Source organism: Danio rerio, chromosome 6, assembly GCF_052040795.2.
Source record: "Danio rerio strain M-AB ecotype USA chromosome 6, GRCz13ab, whole genome shotgun sequence".
Classification (NCBI taxonomy): domain Eukaryota; kingdom Metazoa; phylum Chordata; class Actinopteri; order Cypriniformes; family Danionidae; genus Danio; species Danio rerio.
This window is the reverse complement of record NC_141026.1, coordinates 45,785,985-45,808,938: the sequence shown is the minus strand read 5'-3', so window position 1 is coordinate 45,808,938 and position 22,954 is coordinate 45,785,985. Positions and strand designations below refer to the sequence as shown.

The following is a 22,954-nucleotide window of genomic DNA, read 5'->3' as shown; positions in this document are numbered from 1 at the left end:
TTATTTATTATAACATTATGCATGGTCATTGGTCACATTACATCTTTAATCGAGATATTTAGCATCATAATTCATAATTGGGATATTTAGCATCCGTTTTTTAAGTTTACAAAAATTGTTTTGCTTTGTAGAAAGTTTTTTATAGACTCCATTTTTACCTGTTTAATTATTTTTAAATTATTTTTTAATTTATTAAAACTCCATGTTTGTTCATGATTTGCAGAAAGCATCTACTAACAAGTAATTAATCAAGAATCCTTTGTTGACATATTAAAATACTTTATGGATCACAGTGTAATTTTTTATGCTTCACCTCAACCCACTTGTTTTTCAATAATTGAACACAATTTTTAAATGTATTCTTCAATGTATTTTAATGAATGAGAATGAGTGTTTTTTTACATACATGCATTACTTCACTAAATGACAATATAAAATTATTGCACCCATTTTAATTATTTATTTAAAATCATTTTTATTTAAATGTTTTTGAAACACATTTTTAGGGCATCCGCTGCGTAAAAACGTGCTGGATATGTTGACGGTTCATTTAGCTGTGGTGACCTCAGATTGATAAAGGGACTAAGCTGACAAGAAAATGAATAAATGAAACATATTTTTAAACAGATTTTTGAAAGTTTTTTTTTTTGCCTCCAATATGCATGAAATGTACTTTTGCTGTTACATTTTAAAAAAAAATGCATTTTTATATACAGTACTTATTAGTCCCCGCTGCTCGTTAACGACTCGTTAATGCACATTTTTAATCAGCCTTTTACATGACAGCAACTCAATGCATTTAGGCATGTAGACATGGCCAAGATGATCTGCTTTAGTTCAAACCGGCCATCATAAAGGGGTAGAAAGGTGCTTTAAGTAACTTTGAACATGGCATGATTGTTGGTGCCAGACAGGCTGGTCTGTATTTCAGAAACTGCTGATCTTCTGGAATTTTCATGCCAAACTATCTCTAGCGTTTACAGACAATGGTCTGAAAAAGAGAATATTTCCAGTGAGCGCAAATTTCTGTGGGCGCAAATGCCTTGTTAATGCTAGAGGTCAGAGGAGAATGGCCAAACTGGTTCAAGCTGATAGAAAGGCAAAAGTAACTCAAATAATCACTCGTTACAAACGAGGTATGCAGAAGATCATCTCTGAAAGCCCAACATGTGAAATCTCGAGGTGGATGGGCTACAGCAGCTAAAGACCACACCGGGTGCCACTCCTGTTAGCTAATTCCAGGAAGCTGAGGCTATAATTCACACAGGCTCACCAAAATTGGAAAATAAAAGATTGGAAAAACGTTGCCTGGTCTGATAAGTCTTGATTTCTGCTGCGACATTCAGATGGTTGAGTCAGAGTTTGGCGTCAACAACATGAAAACATTTATCCATCCTGCCTTGTATCAAAGGTTCAAGCTGGTGCTGTAATGGTGTGGGGGATATTTTTCCTGGCACACTTTGGGTCCATTAGTACCAATTGAGCATCGTGTTAATGCCACAGTCTACCTGATTATTGTTGTTGACCATGTCCATTGTTTAATGACCACAGGATATTCATCTGCTGATGGCTACTTTCAGCAGGATAGCATGTCATGTCATAAAGCACAAATCATCTCAGACTGGTTTCTTGAACATAACAATGAGTTCACTGTACTCAAATGGCCTCCACATTCACCGGATCTCAATACAATATAGCACATTTGGGATGTGGTGGAACAGAAGATTCGAATCATGAATGTGCCTCTGTAATAACCTATGAGGCATATTTCCAGTACCTTGTATGCAGGATTAAGGCAGTTCTGAAGGCAAAAGGGCGTCCAACCCGGTACTAACAAGGTGTACCTAATAAAGTGGCCAGTGAGTGTAGTACCTAGTGTATTCATTGATGTATAAAAAATATTATTTTGCATGTAGTTGCTTTTTCCTTGCATACAGAAAATATTTTGTTCTTTCTGTGCTGTGCACATTATGCATAGATGCTTAGGTTTCTGCAGAAATGTCGTATTATTGTGTATGTGTATGTATGCCAACTTGCCAACTGCCTGTATTTTTCTCTCTCCTTTCGTTCCATCCAATAACTCTTTAGCTCATTATATTATCACAGCCCCAATAGCTCTTGCCATCTTGTGTGATCTATCCATCATTAGATGCTGATCTCTATTAGGTGTTATTACCGTATGAAGGCGCCAAAGCCTGCGTCAGTTTGCTTTCCTTACTCTACAGCATTTTACTTTGATTTGCGACTGCGCTTTATCACCGGTCCAGCATTTCAATCACCGTCCACCCTAAAAGACTTTGAAGATTTAAGTGTTTGCAAGTTTTTGTTTTTACTTTGGTCAATAGTGAGAAACCTAATTGTTTAATTGTTGGGCTTATAAAGGAACACAGGGTACGGCAGAGAGCGTTCATGAGAAACTTTACTAATCGATGGGCGTGGAGGATGCTGGACAATTAACGGACAATATGCCTGATATTTCTTCATTAGTCATACCAAGAGAAAATCTTTATTAATAATGATACACAACACAGAGCACCATAAACATCTGGTGTACTGACAGACCGGAGCAGAGGCTAAACACACTCGGCTGGTCAAAAAACGCAAGTAAATCACAGACAAAATGACACGTGTAATTAAAAGAGTCCATGCCACTTTACCACAATGCACCTACAGCAGCGAAAGAGAGAGAGAGTCAACAAGAGAAAGAGAGAGAGAGAGGAAGATCGAGAGAGTGCAACTCCCTCCTTGCTAATTACGGTTATCACTGAAATGGTAGGGCTTGAGTCATTAGTTCCATGTGCATTTAATTAGAGGCAGTCTGAAATTGGATTTAACTTATTACTTTTTCATGGATCGCTTTCTTGTCATCACTTCAAATTGGATTGCAGCCCCAGGTAACTAATTATGCCCGCCACAGGATCAGGAGTGGAGAAATAGGTAATTAGGAACAACACTCGCGGACCTTCCTTGATAGTCCACCCTCTCCACTGAATGGGGGAAGAGTAAAAAAGAGTGGCGATTATTTTGGAAAGCAGGTGTGGTTGCTGCAAGGGATGATGGGTAAGGATCTGCCACCTATGGAGGATTACTTGACGTGCAGCTGGGTTGACAGTGTTATTTTGACATGATTTTCACCCGCTGGCGGGATGCCCGTACAAGACGCATCGTGCTTTAGTTGATCATTGCACAGTGTAAATGTCATGCCTTTCCTCATGCACTCGTGAACTTTTGCCGCTTGAGCGTAAACTTTTGCCGTTCACGCTTGAGTTGTCTAGAAGATATAGCACAACAAACGTGGTGTCAGTAGGCAGCCTGAAAAGAGAGGTTGTTTGTTTCCTCAGACAGTGTTGATGCTTGTTGGGATCAGCTGGTCTGTTTGCTTGTTTTTGCTGGAAAAGAGCTGGTTTCTTCCAGACATGTGCGAATCATCTGGAGGAGATTTGCTGTATCACAAACTCCATGACGGATATGTTTCAGCTTCTCTGTCAGTTTGCTTGTTGCAACGCTCTAAGAAATAAATCTTTAAAATAGCAATAGAATTTCTGACCGAGTGGCACGGTGGCTCAGTGGTTAGCACTGTAGCCTCACAGCAAGAAGGTCGCTGGTTAGAGTCCCAGCTAGTTAGCATTTCTGTGCAGAGTTTGCATGTTTTCCCCATGTTGGGGTGGGCTTCCTTCTGATGCTCCGGTTTCCCCCACAGTCCAAAGACATTCGCTATTGGTGATTTGAATTAACTAAATTGGCCAAATTGTATGTGTGTGAATGAGTGTGTATGGATGTTTCCCAGTAATGGGTTGCGACTGAATGGGCATCTGCTGTGTAAAACATATGCTGGAATAGTTGGCGGTTTATTCCACTATGGCGACCCCTGATAAATAAGGGACTAAGCCAAAGGAAAAATAATCAATGAATGTATTTTGTGACTACTCATTCTCTGGATGTTACATGACCAACCAGAGAATATGTTGATATAAAATGAAATTCTAAGTCCTTTTTCAAGTGCCTGGGACTTACGATTTCGCTGTTTGTTTGTCTCTATGAATCACTTATTCAAAGAGCACCACCACATTAACTGCCCCTGAAGCACTTTTTGTTTGATGTTGGATCCAAAAAATATATTGTTTAAACTACTAAAAATGTACATGTATACATTTAATGCTTTTATCTGAAGTGACTTACAAGCGAAGGTAAATGAAGTACTTCAAATCATCCAACGCAATCTCACTAATTCTCAGTAATAATGGCTAATTCGTATGAATTCTTACGATCTAATTCGTACAGTTTAGTACGATTTGCTCATCCCCCAATGATGGTTGGGGTTAGGGGTGGGGTTGGGTGCCACGCCTCCTTTTACAATTGTACATTTTCGTGCGACTGAGCACGTCAGAGCACTCGAAACATTCAAATTTCAATTGATATTCAAACTCCACACAGAAACCCCTCCTGGTCTTTCATAATTCTGTAATGCGATAAGAAACAAAAAACCTCAACCCATGTTTTTACAATTATTATTTTCCAAAGTAAGCCAGCTAAATATGTTCTCCCTTATTATACTATATTATGTTATTATGCAATATTACATAACAGTTCAACTTAATACAGGATTAGAATCAAACTAGTACATTGTACTAAACATGGAAAATAACATCTCAGCCTTGTTTACATTTAGTCAATTAGACTACATTATTCAACCACATTCAAAATGGATGAGATCATATAATCCGCAGTTGCATTAATATTTGTTGAATACACCATTTTTTATTACATTATTATCGCCCTAACCAAAGTGTGTGCGCACAGATGCATGCAGATACAGTACTTCATGAATGAATTCTGAGACATTATACTTTTTTTTCTTTTTTTTTTTTTGTATACTTTGAACTGCTAAAACTCGGTTTACATAAGTCACTGCACAGTTTCTGCTCTGCATCTTCATCTAGAGACGGTGCAAGGAAAGTGATACTGCAAAGGGAGTTATACCGCCACTGCGATGTTCATTGTGGCAATAGTGCTTGGCATCACTGTTTTTGCATTAAGTTGAATGTTTAGCTTTTAGATGCCATATTAAGCTGAAGAAAGCTCTATTTGGACTGCTTTCATATTTTCTTACAGCACACACTTTAGCCAAACATTGCTGTCACAAATTGTGCTCTCCGCTTCTGACACCTGCCAGACAACTGATGTAAAGTAAGGTATCAGGCTCCATACAGCCCATACTGATGAAGGTAATATGCCTTAATCAACCCTGAAACACATGTTAGAGTTCAGTTCAGGAAATCCCAACTTAAAAATGTCAATAAAAGTAAATCTGTTAAACTGCAGAGTTAAATTCTCAAGTTTTCAGAGCAGAGATCAAGATTACGTAATGCAATTCAGAAGCATAAATACATGAAAAACTAAAATACCTCAGAAAAGTTTTTGCTAAAATATATAATCATTAATTGTCAAATAATATTTATAGAGTATTTGAATGATATGATATGATTTGATACTGAAATGTATGGGGGACATATTGTGTTTAGTTTTTTAAAATATATTAAATTATAAAATGAAATAATTATGATAATAATTAAATACATACGACACAATTATTTATTAAAAAATAATATGTATAAAAATGCAAACATATAGGTGGTTAGGATCATTCATTTATGATTTATTTGTGATTACAAATACATATCCATTTTTTATTTTATTTTTTGCATTTTTGCACACCTTTGAGAAGTACTGTACATGTTGTCTCCTCTTCAGCAACTGAATACATTTTGAAGCGTTTTGAATTCTGTTTTTTTAAATGTCCTCCATGGTGTACCAGACTCACTTGTTCTCTCAAGCATCAGTGGTTAAAATTGTCACGTTTTGATGATGTCACAGGAAGCAATCAGTGTTTTTGCACAATCTTTCTCCTTCTGTTTCTCTTCGCCTTTCTTTTCATGATCATATGCAGTCTCTGCGAGGGCAAGTGGAGGTCAAGCGATAATGTCCTCTCGCTTTAACAAACGATGAAGGGCTCGCAAACCCCTCCTTTTTACACACACACACACACACTGCAATTCCTTGTCTTCATAGAGTGCTGCATGACACAGTGCAGAAACTACTTGGCTAATATCCTCTTTCTTTTCTGCAAATTTTTTTTTTTTTTTTTTTTTTTTGGTGTAGACCCATGGTATTGTCCTGACACATGTATACCACAGTGCAACAATCTGTAAGTCATTAGCGGTGTGTTGTGCTGGGGACTTGCTGGAGCTCGGCCAGGGCTTCTTTCAGCCTTTGGAACAGGCAAACCCAGCACAGCACTGAGTCCAGCTCAGCTCAACCCGACGTGAGTCTCTGTCTCTGTCAGCCCCCCGCTTTGGAGGGGAAGCTGAGGCTCTTTGCAGGCTCGTTTGGCCACAGGCCCGAACTGGAAGTCCAGCAGCTCTGATGATGTCAGTGTGAAGGAAGTTTAAATGTTTGTTTTGAATAAAGAAGGCTTTTATTTGGTTGATAGTGCAGTAAAATCTGTAATATTGTGAAATACTGCTAAAATTTCAAATAGCAGATGCTCTATTAGTGTGTTTTACAATTCTGGGATGGTAGAAGGCAATTTTCAGCATTATTACTTCAGTCTTTATGGCACATGGTCCTTCAGAGTTCATTCTAATATGCTGATTTATTTTTTGTTATTACAATTACTAAATGTATTCACTATCACTTTAATCCAATAAATGCATACTTTAAAGTACCCGTGAACCGGAAGCTGCAACCTTTATTTTTTTTCGTATTGTGACGCAGTTCCTTGAGACCTTGAGTATTAATACTTGAGTATTAAATGACTCAACAGTGGGTGGGCTTGTTTTTTTTCTACTTTAAGATGATTGGATTTAGTAAAGTTGGCATTTCAATCAGAAAGATTGTAAAAGTGTTTGGGGAGAGTCATTACAACCTAACAGACACCTCCTTATCGCCATTAAATTAATTAATTAAATATGTTAGCCACAACCATTTGCGAATATATATATATATATATATATATATATATATATATATATATATATATATATATATATATATATATATATATATATATATATATATATATATATATATATATAATCTGACAATTTATCTGAAAAAACAAACAAACAGGAAGTGCATTTTCAGATTTAAATTAAAGATTAGAAGGGACATTTTTTTATAATTTTTTTTCTTAATGACATAACTAGCAATGTGAGCTAACACAGCCATATGGTTAGTTTTGATTTCTTGGGACTTTAAAAAATAACTTCTGTTAAAACGCTTACCCTGCACTTTGTGTGGAAAAAAATGTAAACTTAATTAAAAGGAAACTTTTTTTTATTTCTATATTTTAACATGCAATTACATTGATGTTTTTGTTTTAGATATTTTATTTTAAGTTATGCATAAAAAGAGGAAAACATTTTCAAAGATTTGTCATCATTTAGTTTTCCTGGTGTATAGTTATAACCTCTAATGACTATATATATATATATATATATATATATATATATATTTATATACACTACACTTTTTTATGTTTTTTATAAAGTTATTTTGTTCATCAAGGTGGCAATTATTAAATAAATTATTACAAATAAATTGTTAAATGCTTATTTATTAAATATTTATTTATTTATTGTATGTAGTTTCAAATTAAATTATTACTGCATTCATTATTGCTTTTATTACTATTACGATTAATAATAATAATACTAATAATATTAATAACAACTAATTATTATTATTATTATTATTTATTATTATTATTATAAAAATAATAAGTAATATTTGAGTGATTTTTGAAGGATCGTAATTCTGAAGACTGGAGTTATGAAGCTGAAAATCCATCATTAAAATTACTGGAAAAAATATTAAATTAAACTATAAGCTACTTTTGAACAGTTATTTTATAGTGCAATGCCATTTTAGAATTTTACAACATGTGCTGTGTTATTGAAGAAATAAATGCAGCCTTGGTGAGCAAAATCCTACTGACCCCAAACCTTTGATCAGTAGTGTGTATATAAACTCATATATTTATTTCTTGGAGAAGTAATGGACAATATATAAATAAGTGGTCCATGAAGCTTTCCAGAAAGACACAAAGTATCAAAAAGTTGCCTATATGATGTGTCTTTTTAATTATAAACCATCTTAAGATTTGCCATTATGTAGATTTGTGACAAATAGAGAAACTTTTAAATCAGTTTTTCACATTTTGTTCTCTGTTGAGCCAATAGCTGTGATTTGTGAGCAAATTATTGAGACCATTACATTTAGATTTATGTACTTAGCGTATGCTTTTAATCTATTAAAAATTACAAATATTTTATTTTAAATAATTAATTAAAAAGATTCAAATGACTTAAGTGAATCAGTGGAACTGTTCACCAATGTTATGTTGTTGCTGTTGTTGTTCGTTGTTTATTCTGTAAAGGGAGTTCCCAGTCCCCATTGTATACAAAACAGCTCAAATATTATTCAGTGGATGTGTCTCACACAAGAAGGAGGGTCAAATAGGTTTGACATTTAAGACAAAATCTTCTTCTAGGCAAACTATTCCATTAAACTCGTTATCGTTTTGCCTCTTTTTTTCACTCAGTAGGAAGCATCTGCATACTTCTCATTCCTCCATCTGCGTCTGTAGCCACATATCACTCCTGTTCTCCTCAGCCATTTGTTTTTATTTTTTTCTGGTCATATTGTAAGAATGCATTATGTGTAATGTGCAGATGAGAAACAGCTTTAGATTATGCTGTCACGATGAGGTCATCACGCTTTTTTCCACACCGTCTGGCCGAGTCAGTGAGTAACGTCCAACCATCAGACTGCTGTCGCATCCACTCCGAGCGCAGACCCTTAAAGCTGCAGTGCCATTTTCAAGACCTTTTCACTTCAGTCATGTTTCTTTCGTCCCCTGAAGCTCCCCGTCTCCTCCCCTTCTCCCATCATGCCTCAAATCTCTACAGTTTTCCGCCACGGTATGCAGATGTGCGGTTTGTGTTGGTAGGACTGATTCGATCGTCCTGTGGAGAGTGGATGGAGAAGTGGTGTATATACAGTGGCCTTTATTGATATTGGCACCTTGGTTAATATGTACAAAACTGTGGATTTTATTTATTTATTTATTTATTTTTTGCTTAAAACACACATACTTACAGTGGGGAAAATAAGTATTGAACACGACTTGAAATTTTCATTAGATGTTGAAACAACCAAAGAAATACACATATGAAAAGAAAACGCATCTAAATATTAGTTTACAAATTAATTTATGTGTAATAAAATGAAATGAGCAGGGAAAAGCTATTGAACACATAAAGAAAGGGAGGTGTAAAAAGACAGTAAAAGCCCAGCAAACAGGCTTATTAACTGCTTCAGTCCAACATCTACATTAGCAGTATAACGAAGTTGAAACCAGAGTGGACATTTCAGCAGGACAGTGATTCAAAACACAGCCAGGGAAACTCTCAAATGCTTTCAGAGAAAGAAAATCAAGCTGTAAAATGGCCCAGCCAATCACCTGACTTAAATCCAATAGAAAATACAAAATAAAGGTCAGTTTGGATAGACGAAACCCACAGAACCATCAAGATTTTTACATTCTGTTGAAGTCAATTAAGTTTTTTCATATTTGGTGATTTCTATTCTATATTTAAACTTTTGATTTGCTTTTTGGCACCTTCATTTTTTTTTTTTTTTGATTGTTAAAAGTTAAAAAAAAAAAAACTATTAATGACGTTGCAAACAATAGTTTAGAGTGATACACTGTCATACTGCTGTTGTACATACAGTGCAAAAACTGGTGGTAATAAACTGCCAGTACTTTTTGTGTTTTTTGACAAACTTAATTTGCTATATATTATTTTTTATACAATATATCGTTTCAAACTACAAACATTTCAATAAAGGGTACTTGGTTAAACTGCACAGTCAACAGAGCAGCGATAAAGGTCCTATAACAGAGCTGTGATTTGAGCTTGTGGCTGATGCATCTGTTGGCGCTTGAAAAGTTCCCAACTTCTGTAGCGAGTGATCCACAATGCAGTTCGGCAACAATATGCAGTGACGTCACCTAGTGGGAAGCGTTGACGCTGACACACTGTGTGAATGGGCCGTAAAAGTTAATGTGTTTTTTGTGGGGTCAAAAAGTCTCCAAAACTACAATCTGAAATCACCTACACCCACATAAATTGTTTGAATGGGTGAAAAAAAAAAAAAAAAGAAAAGTTTCAGTTTCAAAAACAAATTTGAGCATCTGAGTTTTTGTTGTTATTATTTTGATCAAAAGGTTAAACAATGAAGACATTTTTTCACAGCCCTCTTTACGCATATTTATCAGGAGTGCTAATATTAGTAGAGGCCACACTATGTCATGTTTATAAAAAGCTCGGTGAAGTCTTTTACGTAAATCCACATCTGACAGACTGTGGCTTCACTGGAGAACTGACGATTGTTTGTGGTTAGCACAAGAGGCTTGAGACGGAAGAATATGGACTATTGCAATTCATTTGTCTGTTTGAGTGCTTTTAGTTGTTGAGATCACTTTTTTTATGAGCTAATTGATTAAAGTTGTCATTAGGAGCGGACAAAACACATATGGCATTGTTTTATGTTTATTACAGATGTTAAAATACCCCGCTGTGGCCTAGTGCTGCTTTGCTTGTAAAGGTCGACTGAGTTTTGTAAAGCAAAGATGTTGACTTGCTTGCTCATTTAACATGCTGGTAAATTGCTTCTTTGATTATACTGATTTTGAATATATTAGAAATATGTTTATGTAGATAATAATGGAGATGCAATGATTATATAAATTTTTGTTCTACGATTAGAGTCTGAGGAATAATCATGGTTTCACGGTTGTTATGCATTCATTAAATTCAAAACACTACTAATTCAGAAAACCACATAAAACTCCTTATATTTTAAAGTGTTGTTCATTGCTGCTCAGTAACTAAATAATACAGCACAAAAGAGTATTAAAAACAAACATTAATCTTTTTCTCTTTGGACTTAAAAATAAGTAAAAAAGGTTTTTGGCATTTAAACATTAGTAAGAATTTTACACTAAAAATAAATGACAGAACAATCAGTAAATAAATAAATACAAATAATGAGAAAAAATATATATATTACTAAATTCTGTACATTTTAAATTAAATCAAAGTATCATTATATTTTTTTTCTATGATTTCATGACAAAGTTAAACAACAGATTTTTATGTTGATATAACATATTTGTGTTTTGTTAAAAAATATATATTTTGTCATTTTTTAAAATAAAATAATCATATTTCAATATTAATGTACTGTTTAATTTAAAATACAAAAAACGTAAAAAAAAAAAAAAAAGCATGATAGAGTTCAAGAAGTTCGTTGTTCAAATATGGTCATTCACTTCTGAAGTCTTAATTTTTTCTTCCCTTTGATCGAAATGTTTTGACGACGCCTCCAAAAATAGTGTCTGACTCAAAAAAGAAGGCAGTTTGAATAAATCACAATAGCACATAAAGAAAACAGCATTCCCCCACCCACTTCATTTATGTCGAGCATCGTCAACAAAAGCTGATGTTTTGACTGAAGTCAAAGCCGCAGTGAAGCGCAGACGGTGGAGGAGCACTTTTCACTAACGTATCACTGCGGAATTAATCTAGCAAGATCTGCTCAATGTTAAGCAGCTTTATATCAGGGCGCAAACTGCTAAATGTGCGCGTGATCGTTTCAGGGTTTGTGGTGTCTGAAAGATTCCCACAATACCTGTGCCAAATATCATCACAGCACATGTACTGTACTGAAACTGCTGCCGTCATGATAGTCAGAGGTCAGAGATGACTGTTTGGTCTCTGCTCATTCATTAATAGAAGTGACAGTCAAGACGTGTGTGTGTGTGTGTGTGTGTGTGTGTGTGTGTGTGTGTGTACGTGTGTGTACATGTGTGTGTGTACGTGTGTGTGTGTGTGTGTGTACGTGTTTTTGTGACATATCAGGACACAAATCTTTATAATGACATAGGTATGACACAGGTATTACAAAAAAAGAGGTGCAATATGAGGACATTGGTCGTCCTCATCCCTCAAAAAGCTTATAAATCCCACAGGATGAGTTTAACCAGTGAGTAAAGCTGTACACTTACTCCTGTGATGGTTGGGGTTAGGGGTAGGGTGAGGTGAGGTGAGGGCAATACCATATAAGGTTTGGACAATATAAAATGAATGGAAACCCATGTAATGTACCCCCTTTTCACAACAGCAAACGTATGTGTGTGTGTCTGTGTCTGTGCATGTGTGTTTGGTCCTTCAAAATGAAGGTTGTTTCCCACTGCACCAGCTGTTTTCTGTTAGTTTCACACCTGTTCTGTTAAAACCTGTTTAACACTCAAACGACTGTACTAAGGTAGTTTGACCTTTTTTACATTTTACTAAATAAATTTTGCTAAGTGTCATGACTTTTACATTATATTTTAACATTATTTTTATATTATTTATAAGTATAAAACAAATACACAAATTTATTAACTGTATTCTAAACCCACACACATTATAAACAGCTTATTATTTAGTTTTTTTTCCCAATTTCTGTTTAACGGAGATCATTTTTTTTCAACACGTTTCTAAACATAACAGTTTTAATAACTCATTTCTAATAACTGATTTATTTTATCTTTGTCATGATGACAGTAAACAATATTTTACTAGATATTTTTCAAGACTTCTGTACAGCTTAAAGTGACATTTAAAGGCCTAACTGGGTTGATTCCAGTAGGTTAACTGGTTTGGGTAATTAGGCAAGTTATTGTATAACGATGGTTTGTTCTTTAGACAGTCAAAAAAATATATAGCTTAAAGGGGCTAATAATTTTGACCTTAAAATATTTCTTATTTTTATTATTTTTTTTATTAAAAACTGCTTTTATTTTAGCCGAAATCAAACAAGTAAGACTTTCTCCAGAAGAAATAATATTATCAGAAAACCTATTAACAGAGCAAAATTTCCTTGTTTTGTTAAATATCATTTGGGAAATAAAATAAAAAAATTCAAAGGGGGGGGCTAATAATTCTGACTTCAACTTTAAATACGTATGTCCATTTTTGTACTGTACTGTGTTTGTACTGTGTACAAACTCTTGTCGTTGTATTTGCACCATATCTGTATTTTGAGCTTTTCACTCATGATAGCGCACATACTGCTGATGATTTGACAATAAAAGTGATTTGATTTGATTTGATTTGAAGTGCATATCACTGATGTTCATAATAGTTACTATGTCCCAAGATGTGTTTTATTTTACGAAGGAATTAACTGAATTTTGGCATATTTGAAATTTGCATGTTCTGATGTTATTAAAAAAGAACTAATTAACTAATTATTTTTCTTATTTATTAGCATTTCAGTTTCAGTTTTTATTACATCTCTTAGCATAAAAGGTCTTTTTGTGGATTTTGATTCTAATGGTAGCTGGAAAAACATTTTCACTGCATAAAACAACAAAAAACTGAGTCACCGAGTGCACACACATTCAGAGGCAACAGCTCATACAAATTAAATATTGCAGAAAAAGATTAATGTATACAATGACAGATGTTCAAAGCTCCACCCTCAAGCCTAATATTTAAATATGGCTTGAGTCTAGAATGAACGGTCAGGATGCGTAGTTTTCATAGTTTTCCAGGAGTGCTCTGAAGTTAGAAATTATTTACAAATATTTACAAATGTTTTTGAATGAAAATTTAGCAGTAATGTCATGAGAACGATTTTAAATCCTTCAAATAACCTTTGAATGGACAATTCAGAAAATTAATTAATTAATTAATTTATTTATTTTTTTTATTTTTTGCAAGAAGAACATTTTAATATTCTAAAAAGAACAGAAAGGAAAGAATCCATGAATATTTAAACGGGTAGTTCACCCAAAAGTGAAAATTTGCTCAGCATTTAGGGGCCGATCACACAGAACACGATTTTCCATTCTAAAAACGTGAGGTGCACCGCACTGCCTTATTTGTTGACAAAATAAAAGAAGCATGGTGTGCCTTTTATGTTGTTAGGCAATGACTGAATCATCTAGGTATTAAGTGTTGCTGTTGATATTGGTATAATTTTATATTAATTAGTAATTAATATTGTGAAATTCAAGATTTGTGAGTCATACAGCACCAGATAATTCAAAGCAGCAACCACAAGTCTCTCCACCATCTTTAAAAGTCTCCGTAGTTGTCTTGACAACACAAAAACTGCAGCACCTCAACGGAAACTGCTTTCATTTGATTGGAGAATGAAAAGATGCAACTGACGTAACATGCTTTTTCCTCTCTTCCACTTTTTTTCAACTGCAAGCGCACAGGGTCCAACAGCAAAAACGCGAGGTGCAGAAGGGCTCTTCTGTAACTCTGTTACTAGGCAACCACTGTAGCAATGGTTTTGGTGCTGGAGTGCATGACATCGGGTGCTTCGTCAAAAACATGATTGTTAAAACGCCAGTCATCTGGGAAGTATAAACAGCATGCAAAACAATTGATGACAATTGACATATTTGAAAAAGGTGCCTCTCACCCCCCCAAAAAATGAAAAGGCTCTTACTTAACCTTAGGTGGTTCTAGACTTTATTGTTGAGCAGAAAAGAAGATATTTTGAAAAATGTGTAAAACTCAGCTCATACTGTGTGATTTTTAATAGTCCTAAAAAATTGTAGCATGACAGACTACACGAACATTAATCTCCCATTGGACACTGTAAGATTTCAGCTGTCGTAATGTTAGACTGAACGACAATAAAGATGTGCCAAACAGAAAAAAAACTCACCTGGAAGAAAACTCAGCCAGAGATTGACATCATCCATCAGTGACACTTTCACTATTCCACATTCATAAATGACATCACAGTAAACATAAACAATCTGTAGCACCACGGGGGAAAAAACTGTTTTGACATTTTCCTGTGGTGGCTTGAATTTGACGCGCGGATTGCGTTTTCAAATTTCGTGCTCCTATTGGTTCTTGGATTGACGTTCGTTGCAGCTGTTGTCACAATGCAGAAAAAAGCTGAAACCTTCTGACACTGCCAAAACTTCATCAGAGGGAAAATCTGATCACAATGGCCATAAAGCAACAATCAAAGACCACATATTTTAGACTAGGATTTCAGGAATATTTTTCGGATTTCCCAACATTGTCTGAGATGACCAAATCAAGGCTGAAATCTTAGTTTAAGCAGGGCTTAAATTGTGACACCCGAAGTCCATAGTTAAAGAAAAAATACTATCAAATACTAACGGCTACTGGTTTTCAAAATTGATAGTCAGTTTAAACAAGGGGAGTATGAATAAATTATATCATAATTCCAATGTATGGATAATCTCTTTAAGATACTTTATGCAAATAAAGCACTTTCATTATTTCGATTGTACTTATTGCGCACAAACACTCTTTGAGCAAAGATATCTCGTCATAGTCGTAGTACTAGATTCTGTCACATCTGTAGTGGTTTAGCGATGACTCTTCACGAGAGCGTTCGTATGACTGTGCAGTTCATATGCTAAACTCCAGCAGGTTACCAGCAAGTGCTTATCTGGGATCAGTTTCCCCTGGCCCCGTGTCACTCTGACAGTCATACGAGAAGCCGCGGAGCTGATCCGAGATGCCGTGCGGTATTGTTTGTGTGTCAGTCTTGCGAAGGAGTCAACCTGTGCTTTCCAATTATCTGTAACAAGACATAAATGAATAGTGTTGGTTCTGTGACTCACAAAGTGATGGAGTGAATAAACAGCAAGATCTATTAGACGGCTCGGATAGAAAGAGTATGGGTAATTATGGCGTACAGGCCCGAACACAGCACAGATAGATGGAGAGAGGGAGAGAAAGAGAGAGAGACAAGAGGAGGAGGCTTGAACTGTATGTCTGCTAAATTTATCATGAGCCCTTTGGGAGCAGTGAAATGAGAACAGTGGCCTATTACTGCTAAGAAGGTGTTTTATTGAGAATATGCCGACATTCTGCCCAGGGGACACGGCATGCGATGTGGGGGTACAGCCAAGTGTGTGCGTGCATGTGTGTGTGTGGCTGTGCGCGTTATGTGTGCATACTTGCATGGCTGCTTGCCTTTTTGCCCTTGCTTGAGCGTGTGTGCATGTACACTCATGTGTGCCTTTTATAGAAGCATGTGTAAAAAAGTATTCTTCCCTACATTAACTACTAGGTTAATAATTACAAAATAGTGCAGTTAATCTCTTAAGGGATACTCAAACTGTAATATATAAATAAATGTATATTTTATACCATCATAATCTTAATGTGTTACTTTATTAATAGCATTAATTTATTATGTAACAAATAAAAAATAATTGCTAAAAATTAATTTTAGATTTTTTTTGTTTATATTATATTAAATAATGTTATTTAATCTTAATATGTTTTGCTGTTTAGTTGTTTGTTTGTTTGTCTATTTATTTATTTATTGTTTTATAATTTATTGATATATTTTGAGCATTTTAATGTTTCTTGTTGTTTGTTATATGTAAAACAGTACTACATCTACTATTTTGTATGTTTAAAGTCTGCTGTTTTATATTTGGAATGTAATAAAAAATACAAAATATACTATTTTTTCCTAAATTATCATTTTCTCTAATGCTTTGTTTTTATTTAGATATATTGTAGTCTTCAATTGAATTATGATATATGTTGTTTGTGTTTTTTTATGTATAATCTTGTTTTACTTTTATTTATATATAAATAGTGCTCAGCATATATAAGTGCATATACATTAGATTAGTCAGCACTGAAGTCAAATCTGGGGCTTATCTAACAAAAAACCTTATGATAATGGTCCAAAAACTAGTACACTCAAATTAATGTTATAGAAAAATATTAAATACAAATTTGAAAAAGAGGGAAAAATCAGAAGCAAAAAAAAAAGAAAACATAAGTTGAAATTTCGCAGGTTGTAATTTTTTATTTATTTTATTTTATTTATTTATTTATTTTTTGCAATATTTAGCTTGAATTGAATTGTATCATCTTTCAATTTCTAAATATGTTTGGTGACTAAAATATTATTTTAATACCTATATCTGTTTAATAAATCTGTTTTGTTTAAATGCACCAAAATATATTGCCTAAATGGATACAAATATTCATTTTAAAAATGGGGTGTACTCAATTATGCTCAGCACTGTATCTATTATTGTAATCTATTTTTTCTTTCATTTACCTGTTATTATATTCAAAATCTTATTTTTCATGTTTTAATTTTTTATTTTTTTATGTACTGCTAATATTCTTCATTAAATATTTCTAGGCTTGATTTAAATGTCTCTGACCATGTGTCAGTATAACTATTAACTAAAGCAGTAAATGCAGCCTTTTCCTCTGTAGGTTTAACTGTGTAATATAAAGTTTGCCAGTAGGGGGCGAAGCAACTTCTTTGTGTTTTCCCCCCTTCTTTTTATAAAAAAAGTGGGAGAAGGTGTTGATGTTTTAATCACTTGCTAGCGTTGAGCGCTTATGTTCTAAGCGTTTGCACCAGAAGAGGGGCCGCAGTGTGAGGTATTTTATGCTGTGGAAATTAGTTGATTTGGATAGGAGAATTGAACCCCCCCCCACACACACATAGTCTGTGAATGGAAATAGCAGCCTTTTCCATATTTTTTATTCACAGAGTTTATCTGTGGCCAAACAGTTTACAATGTACAGCTTGAGATTAGACACTAAGGTAAAACAATGGATCTGTCAGTTGGGAAAGGATTCTGTCAGGATTTCTGTCAGATTAGTAAGTGATTATTGAACAGCACTTTGTGTCTAAGGAAAAAAGTTTGGAATTCTTGAGAACATCAATCAACTAGGAAAGTGTGGAAAAAAACATTTACAACACTTAGGAAAATGTTTATTTGTATCCCCCTTTTTTAACAGTGTTTTAACTTAAAATACATGTAAAGAGGTAAATTAAATGTAAAATTGCTTGTTAAAAATTAAATTTTTATTTAAATAATCATAATTTCTATGTTTTTAATGCTCTTTTTTCTATTTAACATGAATAGCCAAGCTTGTGTTCCCATAAACAATTCCACTTTTAACAGAACAATAAGAACTTGCGGAATCCCGCTTTTCTCTCTGTCAGTAATGTTTGCTTATCTGTTGTTTAATTAAAGCCTTTCTTTTTCTTCATTTGTCCATTGTTTCACTGGCCCAGACAAAACCTTTAGCAGGGTCAAAGGGTTAACAGCCATCAACTGTGCTGCTTTTTTTCCCCTTTTTGTTTTGTTTAGGTCTTTTTTGTTCTCTCTCTCCCTCTATCTCTTTTTCTCTCTCTCTCCCTCTATCTCTCTTTCGCTCTCTCTTCCTCTCTCTCTCTCTCTCTCTCTCTCTCTCTCTCTCTCTCTTTCTTTTTTTAATAGGGTCCTACACAAAGGCATTGCTTCACCTGCCCCCCCCCCCAAACACACACACACACAAACACACACACACACACACACACACGGCCCGCGGCGGCCCCTGCTGCTGCTTGTGTCCCCATTTGAATTGATTATGTTTAGAGGGCTGCTTGTGATTGGTGGAGAAAGGGCGTGGTTGATTGGATAGTTTTGTATCTTGTCAGCTAGAGAGCAACCTCGCGCGTGCAATCTGTCCATATCCCGGGGAAAAAGGCTGGAGACGCGGCAGCACGCGCACACGCTCGCTGTAAACGCCTCTCTCTCTCTCTCTCTCTCCTTCTCTCGCTCTCTCTCCGCTCCGCGACTCGTGTCTTCTCATCTTCCGCGATCCTCCAAACGGCCCAGCTTCACTCTGTTTACCCTGCCAGCCAAATGGAGTTTGTCAGGTTTGTCAATATGATTGATTCTGTAATTTTTTCTCTCTAAAAGAGCTGTTTCTGTTGCTGTAGAAAAGTTTTAGCCAAAAAGAAAAGGAAGAGAGGTTGATTTCTACGCATGCTGTTTGTATTAGTTTGTGTCATGCTGGTTGGTAAGGAGACATGTAAACATTGTGATGCGATTTACAAGTTGGTGTTTGAAGCTACAAGAGCAGGGCTTTTGTCAAATGTTGTTTGCGCTGTGTGTTTGTGTTTTCAGGTAAATACTTTTACAGCTTTTCTTTTTTTAAAGCACATTTCTGTGAAATGGTTTTTAGATTACACATGCTGTGCAATGTTGGACTTGGCTGTATTTGAAGTTAGCTTGTTTAGTTTGCATGGCATTCTTGTGAAAAGGAGTGTTTACTGGCAGCATTGTATGTGTGTTTGTGTGTGTGTGTATGTAGGGAGGGTCTGATCCCTTTCATGGTTGCCCACATTTGGAAAGGGGCAGGAACACACTCCGATTTGACACTTGTATCATGGGCCCTCTTTTTTTATGTGTGTGTGTGTGAGAAATGTGTGTGTGTGTGCGCGCAAGTGTGACCGAGCACAAGCCAGAAGTTTATTCATTGAAACTAAGACAAAGTTTTGGCTCTGTCCAATACTATTTGGAGTGTTGATGTTGATATTATGTTTTTATTGTAGATTTTCATATTTAATGATGCATTTAGTTGTTTTTAAAGCATATATTTGACAAAAGTTTCTGCTTCGATTGAAACAAAAATAGTTTCTTTACTAGCATTGACAGTTCCACAAAGAAACTTTAACTTCTATGGACTCTTTTCTTTATAAGTGGTTCTTCTTTCGCTTTTTACAACTTTCACTGAATGTTTCTTCTGTGAATCACTGAGAATAACACAGCAACTTTATTTCTTGGAGTTTTGTTGTGATTATTTAGACTTGTGAAGTTTGGGACTTTTCTAGTGCTAAGGAGTGGACAGGCTGGACAGGGAGGCTTGCGGAGGGTAATGCCGCACAGCTGTGACCACCGGGCCCCTTGCTTTAGAGAGGGGTGAGAGCTGATTGGGCTGACAGTTTGTAATCAGACTTGATTTATTGTTCATTAGTAGTGCATTAGGGCCCGCTCTGGCTGGGGCCGAACCACATTTATGTGTTGCCCTGACAGGCCGTGAGCCTGCCAACACCTGTCATTTCTGCCGCTCGACGCATATTAGACGCATTGTGTGTGTGTGTGTGTGTGTGTGTGTGTGTGTGTGTGTGTGTGTGTGTGTGTGTGTGTGTGTACGTATGCATGTGCGAGAGAAAATATTCACATGTGTGTGTGTGTTTATGTGTGGACGGAGAACAAGCAAACTGTGTGTGTGTCTATGTGCAATGAATAGATGTTTCCCATAGGAAAGTTTTTTAGTGAAGAAAAAAAAAAGAGTTGAGGGTTATCTGGTCAGTCGTTCACACAGCTGACCTCTTTTACAAAGTCCTGTGCTGAATTCTGTGGTGAGAGTTGAGAATGCTTTGGTGATGAGACACGGCATTGCCAGCTGTTCTTTGCTCTTGTCTTTTTCCTCTGTTCTCCCACAGAGGAAGAAGATAAAGAAAGACATTTTTATTCAAAGATGCTTTCCTTTTCTTGTGCTCGGCACACCAGGTGAGCATCCTCACAGGAAAGAGAGCAGCAAAGAGATGAATTGCTCCGAAAGACAATTTTATGAAATACAGCATAATAATACAAAAAAGGATGCAGCTTCTTCCTTGACTCCCACATCTGCAACTTCGAAACTAATTCCAGCACCACACTGTACAAATTTACAGAAGAGTACATTTTTAGTAGCCTTTTTATTTAGCAACTAAACAAAAGTTTGTCTTTTTTTTATGTAATCTCTGTCCCTCTCAACATTAGCCGACCCCCAAGACAAACATAATCAATGATCACAACACAAATCGCATTTCACCGAATCCTTCAGATGATGTCTTGGAAACACAGATTAGCATGGTTTGGCGTTGTGCAGAATGGGACCTCTCTCATGCAAGGATGTGAAGACCATTGTCTCGAGTAAATTCTCAATTTGAGGAGGATTTGTGCGACTGTGATCTTAATTAAATCTCCACCGACTCCAATAACGCGTCTGAAGGCATGCGCGACGTTGCGTAACCTCGCTGAGCTGGTAAACCATAAATCATATCAGCGAGATGAGTCGAGCGAGAGAGAGAAAAAAGGGAGAGAGAGAGCGGGAGGGAGGAAAGGGCGTTAGGGTGTAGTGGAAAGGTGTAAAGTGGTCGCAGGCAGTTTGTCGACACTATTGTTTTTGGTGGTGTCAGGCTGGGTTGAGCTGGAGACTTTCGGCGGTCTCGCATCGTGCCAGTGTTTTAGTGTATGAGAGGAGAGTCACGTCAAGGGTCACCTGGGGTTGCGTTGTGGTGAGAAATGATCACTGCTGCCAGTCATGTCTGTAAGATGATGATCGCTACTACAGTGACATATTCACCAGCGGGATGCTCTTTCAGCTCTCATTTATTCCAGTTGGGGGAGTCTGATCAATTATTTTTAGGATCAAGCGGATGAAGAAAATGTTATGCAAATATGATTAATTTAGGACAGTTTTAATTTGAAAGTATATTAAATGTGGCAACGTAAGGATAAATATGTAAAATTATGTTTAAAATGAAATGCTTTATTCTTGAAATCACTGTTTAGTGGGTTTAAGTAGTGTGCACTGACATTTAAATGAACAATTAATTAAATAAAAATACACATTTCTCTAAATACATTCATTAATATACTGTTGACCTCTTAAGCAATACTTCATATTACCCTTAACGTTAAACCCGCCCTTAAACCCTACCCTTTGTGTCTAAAATGTAAAATGTTTTGAGGTATGTACATATAAGTTTGAAACATCTAAAATAAAGCTAGACCAGCTATAGAAAGAGATAATAAATAATCATTTAAACATTGCTATACATGTGTAATAAGTGTATTAACTTGGTGATAACCACTAACCTCCAACCTACATTTAAACTCTAACTCTAACTCTTGTAATTACCTTATTTTATCCAGAACTAAGTTTATAACAAATGCATAAATTGTAAAATCAAATCCAACCATTTTAGTAATAAACCCCTCATAATGTTTCTCATATGCAAGCTGCGCTGAATAACAGTGTCTGATGAATGCAAATAAATAGATTATGTATTTCATGCTCATCTTTTTAAGTCTTTTCTTGAATTAAATCTTTTTTTTTTTTTTTGCTTTAGTCTTTGCTGTAAAGTGAAAACGAGAAAAATCGACAGTACAAAAGTCTGCATTTAAATCTAACACAATCACTAGAGCGCACATCATACTGTAACATAGTTACGATTTCTGAAGTCATAAGTAGGCACTTCCCTGGAGGACTTGTAGGCAATGAATGGTCAAGGGTCAGGATGTTTCATGTAAAGAATAAATATAAATTCATTATTCTGGTTCTCGTAAGGGATTTTTTGCACAGAAAACTCAGTAAAAGGATGTAAATCTAGGTGTTAATGTGTTTATTTTTAATACTTAAATCCCAAGCAAATACAATGAAGGCATGACACATGCCCGTGGCACATCCATAATGTCAGTGTTAGTGATGAGATCAAGTGAGCGTCCCCTGAGCATCAGCACCGAGGGTCCTTCATCCCACCTGCAGAGGGGCTGAGTTTAGTGTGGGAAACCTCATGCTCTCCTTCGCTCCTGCTTGTTTGTTTTACAGCAGAGCGGGCCAGCTCCGCTGAGAACTTGTTTGTTTGTGGTTTAGAAGTTAATTAAAGCGCAATCTGGATTTTTGTTTTTACAGTTGCCTTGAATGGGCCGATTTCCCCCCGCAGAATCTGCTCGGTAAATGGGCAGAAAATGTGACTATGATTATCCTGTTTATGTGAACTGTAAACGGGCTGCGAGAGAGCTAGAGCGAGGAAAAAAAAGAGAGATTGGAATTATTCTCCGCTCAGAAGCAACTGGGGAGATGAATGTAGATCCACGCTTCTGCCCTGGAGTCTTTGCTTTCATGAAAATTATAGTGCATGCATGTTGTCATAAATGGATCAATATTAGATGCATTTTAATGGCTTTGAAGTAACATTTTGTGTGCAAACATGTGCTTTTAAACATGTTGAGATATTTTAGATTTAT

The 22,954-nt window shown here is 35.7% G+C and overlaps 1 protein-coding gene across 51 annotated transcripts in view; it reads left to right on the top strand.

Annotated features, from left to right (window-relative positions):
- Nucleotides 1-22,954, top strand: part of foxp1b (forkhead box P1b) — a 289,418-nt gene that overhangs the window by 193,419 nt on the left and 73,045 nt on the right. For 6 of the 51 annotated variants that reach the window (XR_015492855.1, XR_015492856.1, XM_087255931.1 and 3 more), the window contains exon 1: nucleotides 18,619-18,810. The gene's annotated coding sequence lies outside the window, so the exon portion shown is untranslated. 51 annotated transcript variants of the gene reach the window in all.